Genomic DNA, 13,151 nt, shown 5'->3' with positions numbered 1-13,151 from the left:
AGAAGGCTTTTGAAGAATTGAAGAAATATATGGCGCAGGCCCCGTTGTTGGCCAAGCCAGTTTTGAATGAAGTTTTATTCTTGTACTTGGCTGTTTCAGAGAGTGCCTTGAGCGCTGTATTGGTTAAGGAGGAACTGAAAGTTCAGAAACCCGTATACCTGCATGGTGCTGAGTTAAATTATTCAACTATTGAGAAATTTGCTCTAGCCTTGGTAATGGCTTCGAGAAAGTCGCGTCCTTACTTTCAGGCTCATCAGATTGAGGTGCTAACGAATCAGCCCCTGAGAAATATCATTCACAGTCCCAAGGCAAGTGGGATATTGATCAAGTGGGCAATAGAGCTGGGAGAGTTCGATCTCAAGTATAAGCCACAAACGGCAATAAAAGCCCAGGCATTAACTGACTTCGTGGTGGAATGTACCATACCCAACCAAGAAGTCGGGGGCAGGAAGATACCATACCTCAAGACAAGGAAGTCGATAATGGGGATAAAGAGAAGGATGATAAGGAGAAAGAATATTGGGTTCTCTATTTTGATGGAGCATCAAAAACGAATTCAAGTGGAGCAGGTTTGGTTTTACAAAGCCCTGATGGGTTCTTAATTGAGTATGCGATGAAGCTAGACTTCCCAACCACAAACAATGAGGCAGAATATGAAGCTCTGATAGCTGGTCTTGGCCTAGCTGGGACACTTAGAGTGAAAAACTTAAAGGTCCGTGGAGACTCGAAGCTGATCATATCCCAGGTAAAGGGAGAGTTTGAGGCAAGGGATGATACGATGGCTAAGTATGTCCGCCTAGTAAGGGCTGTGATGACCCAATTTAACGAATGCCATGTTGAGCACATTCCAAGGGAGGAAAATGCTAAGGCAGATGCATTATCAAAGTTTGCTTCATCTGAGATAGAAAGAAAGTTCAGGAAGTGTATACTATCGCATTTTGAAAACACGGAGCATTGATGTTAAGCTTGTGGCTCCTATAGGCCCGGGGACGTCATGGATTGATCCCATTAAGGCTCACATTCAAACCGGCTGGTTACCAAACGATGCTAATGAAGCACGAAAATTGGCTGTTCGAGCACTAAGATTCTCTTTGATAGATGGAATTCTGTATAAAAGATCTTTTATGGTTCCCTACTTAAGATGTCTGTTAGGGCGAAATCACGCACTAATATTCACACAAGTATACGCGTTCGCAAGTAATATAGAATACTTTCTAGTTCGTTCCCTCAGAGACTCAGACTAAGTTATTGTCTAATTAAACTCACTCACCAATGTATGATTACTTCTCAATGTTAAGATAACACTTAAAATTGTTGATTAAATATTAACTATAATTAACTACTTAATTAACCACTTAACTACACTTCAATTTATCAATAATAAAACACTCATGAGATCACAACTTCATTATTACTTCCTTCTATAGCCATTGTTATTACCTTTAGCATGTGACAGTGATGATATTAATCGAATAACACGAAACTGATAAAAGCCAACTTTCATTGTACTAATACCATTTTACCAAGCATCCACAATTAAGATAGAAGTTGAATAGTCATCAATTATGTTGAGTTCCTATATGTCTACAGAAATTGACAACACAACGATTTAAGCACAAGTTATTCCTTTTGATTACATAAGGCAAATAAAACTGTTAGAGTTACCCACTAATCATGCACAACATACATGAACCTATGCTAGCATGGCAAGTTCTAAATCTCAAGATCTACCGTCGCTTCACAAGAGATTAACACCCTATCTTATATGTTCGCGACGCACATAAGACGAATACGCACAACCAATACTAGATATCATGCAATCATCACACACTAAAGTATTAAACAATTAACTAAAGAATTTCATAATAAATCCGTTGCAACCCCATGATCACGATTAGCCCATAATAGAACTTATCGCCATCATGGGTTCATATGAAATCATGATAAACGACACAAGAAAATAATAACTAAACTAATTATATTAAAACAGAGTACGTCACAAGAGTAAATAAGTCAAAGCAAGAAAACTAGCATCCAACGTTATAACGAAACAAGAATCACAAGAATATATGCTTCCTCTTCATTGCGGTGTGCTAAATCGGTCTTCTTCCTTATCTCCTTCGCTTCTTGCGCAAAACACAATCTAAAACATAATCTCTTTCATATTCTCTATGAAAACGTCTCAAATCTACTTATATAATAGTCCCATAAACTCAGATTACATAGAAGTTGGAAGCCAAACAGAAGTAGAAGTCTAAAATAATTCAGCTTTTTCCCCGACCCTGTGCGGCCGCTCAGCATTTCTGCGCGGGCGCGCAAGGCTGCTGCGCGGCCGCTCAGCATTGCTGCGCGGGCGCGCAGGACCCTACTAGAAAAATTCCAGGTTTGCTCCGTTTCTTCGCCGTAATCTGCCCGTTCTTTTCCTCTCGCACTGGTGAACACATGCCAAGGCTTATTCTTGATGATTCCTCCTCCGAAATACAACTAATACCCTGAAATGCATAAACACTAGAAAAACGCATCAAATACACAAAATACTTGATTTCAAGACACCAATTTAAGCCATTTTAAGACGTTCTAAATGGTATAAAATGCCACTTATCACACCCCCAAACTTAAATCGATGCTTGTCCTCAAGCGTCACAGACTCAAAACAACTAAAAATATGCATGAATGCAATCTATATGAAAATGCAACGATCCCCCTTACTACAATTAACCAACCAAATTGTCACGTCTCAACGAATGCAGTTAGACACTAAAGATCAATAAACTCATGCAAACGGACATACAGCCAGAATCGTGGTGTGTGCAAATGCTTAACAGATATGCTTCGGAACTAGACCAATTACTATGACTAGACTATCCTCAAGGCAATCCTACGATTATACAAAGAATAAAAATTCTAGGCACAAAGTGATATACAACACTACAAGAACTTTGGAGCTTACTACGGAATCGTGCTTTTTATTTACAACTCAAATGCTTATTTGACCGTGCAATGAGTGAGGTCCACAAAAGACTTATACAATGGTATCCATGTAACGAGCGTTAGGTTAGCGGATCCCAGACTCTAAAAGCCTTAGGTCACTAGGCACAAAGTCCCCTAAGAACTTAATAACTCGAATACCAAAGAACCCACTCTTGATCAATTATGCAAATTTTTTTTTCTTTTTCTTTTCTGAGCAAGTGCGTTTCGCTCCATCTTGCTCAACCCTAGACTACTCGCATAACATGCGAGCCGGCTACTAGCCATTTGACGCCTAGTCACAACTAGCAACAAATTCCATTTTTACTCCATTTTTTTTCTTTTTCATGCCTTTACCACTAAGAACCTATTATCAAATTCTAAGCATAATAAATAGATTATCCTCGAAAATAATCAGATCATAACAACAATCTAGCCCTTAAGCATTCTCTAAGACTTAGTGAAAATACAAGTGCTTCTAGCATGCATATCAACCTACACAACTTAATAACACTTTAATGCTATCACTACACTCGCATCAATATCACAATTCAGTCGATAAATCATTGCAAAAGGGATCATGGTATATGCATGAGCTATATGATATGACAAACAAATAAAGCTATATAAAAAAAACTATATAGCAAAAATTATGCAACTATATGAACTAACTATCATGAATATGCAGCTATATGACACACACAAAATATTCCTTAACTACCACCCCCAAACTTAAAATCTTCACTGTCCCCAGTGAAGGTAGTAGAAAGGAACACAGGGTATACCTACTCGGAGTCATCATCATCATCACCCTCAGTGGGTGGAGTATCAGGCGGCGGGTATGCAGAGTCCTCACCAAAAACTGGCCACTGGATATCAGCTCCAAGGCCTCGAAAAGCAGTCCCTAACGCAAGGGTGAGCTCCTGAGCAAACCTGCTCTGCGTCTCATACATGACATCCATCCGCCGTGAAAGCCTCCTATACTGGGCATCACCCATCCCAGCACCCTCCTGAGCTCTCGAAGAACCAGCCTCACCACGCCCTGGCCTAGCCATAGTAGCACCTCGTGCTGGACGCCCTCCTGGAAGACGATAACCCAGCCCATGCTCCTCAGGCTCACCACCGGTCCACTCCTGCATCCCATTCAGAGTGCCAGAATCTATCGGAGCTGCTGGCAACTGCAACTGCTCATGAGCCGGCCAGTTCACTCCTACTGTTTGGCATAACTTCGTAACCGTGGATGCATAAGGGATGTTCATATGCTTTGCCCCCCTCAAAAACTTTAGAATTCCTTGGTAGATAAACTCACCAAGGTCCACATAGTATTCCTCATTCAGAATTCCCCACAACAACTGTGCTCTCTCAACCGTGACCTCGTGTGCATGTGAAGAAGGCAAAATATTAGCACATATAAATGCATTCCATGCACGGGCATACCTGTTCATGGCGATCGCCGGAAAGTGACGATACTCATTATTGGCTGGACTGCGGTTCCAAACTGTGCCCGGTCGACAGAGAATCACACAAATCAAATCCAAGTCAAAATCCTCAGCAGTCTTTTCATTCCAGTTCTCCTCCTCGGGCTTCCTCTCTCACTGTCCAATCACACGGCGAATCGCCGCAGGATGATAATCAACCGTCAGCCCACGAACTACAGAAAACCCATTCTTTTCAGCCTTCGCGTTCGTGTAGAACTCGCGAACAACACTCATCGGTACTGCTTCGGGTGACTCACAAAAAGCTATCCACCCCTTCTCTGCAATCATGGGCAACAACTCACCATCCCTCCCTGATGGTAAAAACCCCCTCTCCTTCAGAATCGGCTTCCCCAACAGCCTAGTGTACTCCTCCTCCGCAGCTCTGTCAGTTAACCAAGGCCTTGCAGCAGTACCCCTTGATGAATCAGCAGTAGGAACTGTGCTGCTGCTGTCAATAGTGCGTGCTCTCTTGGGTGCCATTGATTTGTGAATAAAAGTGTGTAAGAACTGATTTTTGATGTTTATGAGAGGGTTTAAGTGTAGGAAGTTTATGGGAGATATGTAGGATAGGTGTATGTATATATAGTGTGTGGAGTAGGTTAAATTAGATTAGGAGTGGGGTTGAGGGATAAAATCATGGGGTAATGGGAAAAGAATTCGTGGGTTTATGGGCTGTGATGGGTTTTTGTGTTTTTGTTTTTTTTTTTCTGAACTGTAAAAAATTTTCTGGAACTCGACCCCTGCGCGGCCGCTCAGCATTTCTGCGCGGGCGCGCAGCAAGCTGCGCGGCCGCTCAGAATAGCTGCGCGGGCGCGCAGAGGGTCTCTGGAAAAAAATTTTCAGCCCCTTTTTACTGATTTTTTTTGTGTTTTTGGATAGGTTATTAACTTCTAAGGGATCCTGTAACAACAATTCATGGGTTGCCTCCCACGCAGCGCTTTCTTTTTCGTCATTAGCTTGACGTTCCGTACCTTTCTCAAGTAGTCAACAAAATGGCACTAACCACCTCTCGGTTTGCCATGTCCCCGTAGTAGTGCTTCAACCGCTGACCGTTAACCTTGAATGCTTGGTCCGAATCATTCTCAAAAATTTCCACCGCTCCATGTGGAAACACAGTTTTGACAATAAAAGGTCCAGACCACCTTGATTTCAACTTCCCAGGAAAAAGTCGGAGCCGAGAGTTGAATAACAGAACTTGTTGCCCTGGCACAAATAACTTAGGATGTAGCTTCCTATCGTGCCACCTCTTCACCTTTTCCTTATACATTTTGTTATTCTCGTACGCTTGAAGTCGAAATTCATCAAGTTCATTAAGCTGAAGCATTCTTTTCTTACCAGCTGCATCTAAATCCAGGTTCAATTTCTTCAATGCCCAGTAGGCCTTATGCTCAAGCTCCGCCGGTAGATGACATCCCTTACCGTACACCAACTGAAACGGTGACATCCCAAGTGGAGTTTTGTATGCTGTTCTGTAAGCCCAAACAGCTTCATCGAGCTTTAAAGACCAATCCTTCCTTGACGGACAAACAACCTTCTCTAGAATGCGCTTTATCTCTCTGTTAGACACTTCCGCTTGACCATTTGTTTGCGGATGATAGGCAGTAGCTACTCGATGATTTACATTATAACGCTGCATCATAGAAGTGAACTTACGGTTGCAAAAATGCGATCCTTCATCACTTATGATTACCCGAGGCGTTCCAAACCTTGTGAAAATTTGCTTATGAAGAAAATTTAGTACTACCTTTGCATCATTTGTCGGTAAAGCTTTAACTTCGACCCATTTTGAGACATAATCGACTGCCAGCAAGATGTACTGATTATTGCAAGATGAGATAAAAGGCCCCATGAAATCTATTCCCCATACATCAAAGACCTCGACTTCAAGTATCACATTTAATGGCATCTCATTCTTCCTTGACAAATTTCCCACTCTTTGGCAACGATCACACCTTAAAACAAACTGATGAACATCCTTGAACAAAGTAGGCCAGAAAAAACCTGCTTGCAGAATACGAGCTGCCGTCTTCTCACCTCCATAGTGTCCACCATAAACCGTGGAATGGCAGTCTCGTAATATCCCCTCCGTCTCACAGAACGGGATACATCTCCTGATGATCTGATCAGCTCCCTGTCTAAACAAATATGGTTCATCCCACATATACCACTTCACCTCATGCCGAAACTTCTTCTTTTGAGCGGATGTCAAATTAAGCGGCATTATATTGCTGACAAGATAGTTTACAATATCTGCAAACCATGGTTCTTCCTCCTGAATTGCAAACAACTGCTCATCCGGAAAAGATTCATTGATTAACGTCCTATCTTGTGAAGTAGAATCGGGATTCTCCAACCTAGAGAGATGGTCAGCTACTTGATTCTCGGTACCTTTTCTATCTTTGATCTCTAACTCAAATTCCTGAAGTAAAAGCACACAACGAATGAGTCTCGGCTTCGAATCCTTCTTAGAAACCAGATAGCGAATAGCTGCATGATCAGTGAATACTGTTACTTTCGTACCAAGTAGATAAGATCGAAATTTCTCAAAGCCAAAGACTATAGCCAAAAGCTCCTTCTCAGTAGTGGTGTAGTTCAATTGGGCCCCATTTAAAGTCTTACTCGCATAGTAGATCACATGGAAGAGATTTTTCTTGCGCTGTCCCAGAACTGCACCTACCGCATAGTCACTCGCATCACACATCATCTCAAACGGTTCTGTCCAATCTGGTGCTGTAATAACTGGTGCCGTGATCAAACTCTCCTTGAGAGTCTCGAATGCTGCCAAACATTCATCATCAAATTTGAAAGGCACATCTTTCTCAAGTAAATTGCACAACGGCTTAGATATCTTTGAAAAGTCCTTGATGAATCGCCGATAAAAACCCGCATGACCGAGAAAACTACGGATTCCTTTCACCGAATTAGGTGGGGGAAGATTTTCAATGACTCCCACCTTGGCCTTGTCCACCTCCAGACCTTTGCTAGAGACCTTATGCCCAAGGATAATGCCTTCACGCACCATAAAATGACATTTCTCCCAATTAAGCATCAAATTAGTTTCCACGCATCTTTTGAGTACGGCGCGCAGATTATTCAAACATTCATCATATGAGTGTCCAAAGACGGAGAAGTCATCCATGAACACTTCGACGTTATTTCCAATCATGTCAGAAAATATAGCCATCATACATCTCTGAAAGGTGGCCGGGGCGCCACATAACCCAAACGAAACTCTACGAAAAGCAAATGTGCCAAATGGACAAGTGAAGGTAGTCTTTTCCTGATCCTCTGGTGCAATACAAATCTGATTATACCCGGAATAACCATCCAGAAGACAAAAATACTCATGTCCCGCCAATCTGTCAAGCATTTGATCAATGAATGGGAGAGGGAAGTGATCCTTCCTTGTGGCTTTGTTCAATTTTCTATAATCCATGCATACTCTCCATCCTGTAACTGTTCGAGTAGGGATGAGCTCATTCTTTTCATTTGCGACCACAGTGATACCTCCTTTCTTAGGTACACATTGCACGGGGCTCACCCACGAGCTGTCAGAATAGGATAAATGATGCCTGCATCTAGCCATTTCAGAATTTCTTTCTTCACCACCTCCTTCATGATCGGGTTCAGTCTTCGCTGCTGTTCCACAGTTGGCTTACTACCTTCCTCTAACAGAATTTTATGCATACAATATGAAGGACTTATCCCCTTGATGTCTGCTATGGTCCATCCTATAGCCGATTTGAATTCTCTCAAAATCCTTAAGAGCTTATCTTCCTCACTACCTGAAAGGTCAGCAGAAATAATAACAGGTAACGTAGATGAATCACCTAAAAAGGCATACCTCAAGTGTTCAGGTAATGGTTTGAGCTCCAAGGTAGGTGCTTCCTCTATTGATGGTTTGAGCTTCCCTTCAGCATTCTTAAGGTCAGAAGTACCAAGAGATTCAAATGGTATGTCGAGCTTTCGCTTCCATGGAGAAGCGTTCAGATATTGTAATTGCTCGTTGCTATCTTCATCATCGCTGTCAAAATCCCCCACTAAGGCCTTTTCCAATGCATCAGACATTAGCATGTGATCGAGTTCCGAAGTAACTGCGGAATCAATCACATCCACTTTTAAACACTCCTCATCTTCTGTAGGGAATTTCATTGCCTTGAATACGTTGAAGGTCACATCCTGATCTTGGACCCGCATAGTAAGTTCCCCTTTTTGCACATCTATCAAGGTACGGCCAGTAGCCAAGAAAGGCCTCCCCAAGATTATGGGAATCTTCTTATCTTCCTCAAAATCCAGAATAACAAAATCTGCAGGAAAGAAGAGCTTATCCACCTTGACGAGCACATCCTCAACTATGCCCCTTGGGTAAGTAATGGAACGGTCCGCCAATTGTAGCGACATGTATGTGGGTTTTGGATCAGGCAGATCCAGCTTTTTAAAGATCGACAAGGGCATCAGATTAATGCTTGCTCCCAAATCACAAAGGCACTTGTCAAAAGTTAGATTGCCAATGGTGCAAGGAATGGTGAAGCTTCCTGGATCTTTCAGTTTTGGTGGTAACTTTTGCTGCAGAACAGCGCTGCATTCTTCCGTGAGAGCAACATTTTCAAGGTCATCCAGTTTCACCTTCCTTGAAAGAATAGTCTTCATAAACTTCGCATAACTAGGCATTTGTTCCAGAGCCTCAGCGAAAGGTATATTGATGTGAAGTTTCTTGAACACCTCCAGAAACTTCCCGAACTGTCTATCCAGCTTTTGTTGCTGCAATCTCTTAGGAAAAGGTGGTGGAGGATAGAGCTATTTCTCCCCTGTATTAGCCTCAGACAGAGTGTGTTCAACAGTAGTCTTCCTTGGTTCCGCCACTTTCTCCTTTTGCTTAGATTTTTCATCTCTAACTTCAGCTTCGACTTCTTTTGCCTTTTCAGCATCAGCTACTTTTCCAGACCTTAAGGTAATAGCCTTGACTTGCTCTTTAGCTTCCTTCCTGCCTGGTACTTCCGTGTCACTGGGCGAAATTATGCACTAGTAGGTGCAGCTGCACTTCCCTATTGAGGATATGATTGCCTTGTAGCATACTGCTGTGGTTGCTGGAATCCAGGTGGGTTAAACTGTTTACTCACTCCTTGCTGATATGGTGGCTGAATAGCATTCTGATTATTCCCCCAGTTGAAATTTGGATGATTTCTGTTGTTAGGATGATAGGTTGCTGGCACAGGCTACTGTTGTCGCTGATAATTATTCACATACTAAACAGATTCGTTGACAAGAGAACACTGATCCGTAGCATGAGAACCTGCACAAAGCTCACAAACCATAGCTATTTGATTAACTCCATACGTAGCCAAAGAATCAACCTTCATTGATAGCGCTTGGAGCTGGGCTGCAATAGCGGTGGCTGCATCAACTTCCAGAATACCTGCTACCTTGCCTGACGTCATCCTCTGAGTTGGGTTTTGATGCTCATTTGCATCCATCGTCTCGATAAGATTATACGCCTCAGTATAGCTTTTAGCCCATAAGGCGCCTCCAGCTGCTGCATCGAGCATGGGCCGAGATTGGGCCCCCAAACCATTATAAAAACCAGTGATTACCATCCAATCCGGCATTCTATGATGTGGACATTTTCTCAACATTTCCTTGTAGCGTTCCCAAGCCTCGCACATAGATTCTGTAGGTTGCTGCGCAAACTGAGTAAGAGCACTCCTCATAGCAGCAGTCTTTGCCATTGGATAAAACTTCACCAGAAACTTTTGCGCAAGATCTTGCCACGTAGTGATGGACCCAGCTGGTTCAGAATGTAACCAGTCTTTAGCCTTATCCCTCAATGAGAATGGGAAAAGCCTCAACTTGATAGCCTCATCAGTCACGCCATTATACTTAAAAGTGCTGCAGATCTCGACAAAATTCCTTATGTGCATGTTGGGGTCTTCAGTTGCCGCTCCTCCAAAAGAAACAAAATTCTGCACCATCTGAATAGTGCCCGGCTTGATTTCAAAGGTGTTAGCTTGAATAGCCGGATGAAGGATGCTTGACTGAATGTCATCAATTTTAGGCCGAGAAAAATCCATAAGAGCTGGATCAGCTTGAACAATACGATCTCCCATGTTTACTGGTTCTTTCTGCTCAGTTCCTGAATCCGAATCCTCAAAATCTAACTTCTCCGGAGTATCAAGAACTTCGTCTTTCTCCTCAGCTGTATCTAAGGTCCTCTTGCGAGCACGAGAACGAGTTTGCATAAACGCTTGCTAAAGTACCTAAAACACAACCGAAAAGAGTAATTAACTACTACGTCCTAATCACTGAGTCCTAATGACCAATGTTGGTAAGTACATAAACTAAACAAATACGCCGAGTCCCCGGCAGCGGCGCCAAAAACTTGTTAGGGCGAAATCACGCACTAATATTCACGCAAGTATACGCATTCGCAAGTAATATAGAATACTTTCTAGTTCGTTCCCTCAGAGACTCAGACTAAGTTATTGTCTAATTAAACTCACTCACCAATGTATGATTACTTCTCAATGTTAAGATAACACTTAAAATTGTTGATTAAATATTAACTATAATTAACTACTTAATTAACCACTTAACTACACTTCAATTTATCAATAATAAAACACTCATGAGATCATAACTTCATTATTACTTCCTTCTATAGCCATTGTTATTACCTTTAGCATGTGACAGTGATGATATTAATCGAATAACACGAAACTGATAAAAGCCAACTTTCATTGTACTAATACCATTCTACCAAGCATCCACAATTAAGATAGAAGTTGAATAGTCATCAATTATGTTGAGTTCCTATATGTCTACAGAAATTGACAACACAATGATTTAAGCACAAGTTATTCCTTTTGATTATATAAGGCAAATAAAACTGTTAGAGTTACCCACTAATCATGCACAACGTACATGAACCTATGCTAGCATGGCAAGTTCTAAATCTCAAGATCCACCGTCGCTTCACAAGAGATTAACACCCTATCTTATATGTTCGCGACGCACATAAGACGAATACGCACAACCAATACTAGATATCATGCAATCATCACACACTAAAGTATTAAACAATTAACTAAAGAATTTCATAATAAATCCGTTGCAACCCCATGATCACGATTAGCCCATAATAGAACTTATCGCCATCATGGGTTTATATGAAATCATGATAAACGACACAAGAAAATAATAACTAAACTAATTATATTAAAACAGAGTACGTCACAAGAGTAAATAAGTCAAAGCAAGAAAACTAGCATCCAACGTTACAACGAAACAAGAATCACAAGAATATATGCTTCCTCTTCGTTGCGGTGTGCTAAATCGGTCTTCTTCCTTATCTCCTTCGCTTCTTGCGCAAAACACAATCTAAAACATAATCTCTTTCATATTCTCTATGAAAACGTCTCAAATCTACTTATATAATAGTCCCATAAAACTCAGATTACATAGAAGTTGGAAGCCAAACAGAAGTAGAAGTCTAAAATAATTCAGCTTTTTCCCCGACCCTGCGCGGCCGCTCAGCATTTCTGCGCGGGCGCGCAAGGCTGCTGCGCGGCCGCTCAGCATTGCTGCGCGGGCGCGCAGGACCCTACTGGAAAAATTCCAGGTTTGCTCCGTTTCTTCGCCGTAATCTGCCCGTTCTTTTCCTCTCGCACTGGTGAACACATGCCAAGGCTTATTCTTGATGATTCCTCCTCCGAAATGCAACTAATACCCTGAAATGCATAAACACTTGAAAAACGCATCAAATACACAAAATACTTGATTTCAAGACACCAATTTAAGCCATTTTAAGACGTTCTAAATGGTATAAAATGCCACTTATCAATGTCTCAGGCCTGATGAGGCTCGTTTGGCTCTTGAAGAAGTATATGAAGGCATATGCGGGCAACACTTAGGGTGCAGGGCCTTGGCTCATAAAATAACCCGTTTAGTCTTTTATTGGCCAAAAATGATGGTTGATGCCAAAGAATATGTGAAAAAATGTGACCGTTGTCAGAAGCACACACCAGTTGTTAGACAACCCCCCGAGATGCTGACTTCTATCAACTCGCCAATCCCCTTTGCTATGTGGGGAATGGATATATTAGGGCCTCTCCCCATGGCCACGGCACAAAGAAAGTTTCTGATTGTGGCCATTGATTATTTCACCAAGTGGATTGAAGCCAAACCCTTGGCCAAGATCACAACTAAGCAGGTCGCACAATTCCTGTGGGAAAGTATAATGTGCCGGTATGGAATTCCCCGCATCCTAGTCACTGATAATGGAACACAGTTCAACAACGAGGAATTCAAGAAGTATTATGAGGAAAATGAAATTGAGTTAAGATTCACATCTGTGGCTCACCCGCAAGCCAATGGGCAAGCGGAAGTGGCCAATCGAATAATCCTAGATGGACTAAAGAAGAGGATCGAGAAGTCAAGGAATAACTGGGTGGATGAAATACTCCCCATACTATGGGCCTATAGGACTACCTGTAGAGTCACGATTGGAGCAACTCCTTTCATGTTAGCATATGGTGCAGAAGCAGTTGTTCTTGTAGAGATATCATATTATTTCCCCAGGATTCAAGCTTTCAATGCTGAGGAAAACGAAGAAGGGCAAAGGTTAGCCCTGGATCTAATTGATGAAGTACGAGATGAGGCACATGCAAAGATAGTGGAATATCAGAAAAAAGCTTCGTTCTATTACAACCT

General features: G+C 42.0%; 1 non-coding gene across 1 annotated transcript; it reads left to right on the top strand.

The window, feature by feature from the left end:
• Positions 1–10,049: 10,049 nt before the first annotated feature.
• Positions 10,050–10,156, top strand: LOC141698945 (small nucleolar RNA R71). Its single transcript, XR_012565441.1, has one exon. It is a non-coding gene; the product is annotated as a small nucleolar RNA R71 (small nucleolar RNA).
• Positions 10,157–13,151: the final 2,995 nt, after the last annotated feature.

This window comes from Apium graveolens, chromosome 11, assembly GCF_009905375.1.
Source record: "Apium graveolens cultivar Ventura chromosome 11, ASM990537v1, whole genome shotgun sequence".
Lineage (NCBI taxonomy): Eukaryota > Viridiplantae > Streptophyta > Magnoliopsida > Apiales > Apiaceae > Apium > Apium graveolens.
This window is presented reverse-complemented; position numbering and strand designations above follow the sequence as displayed.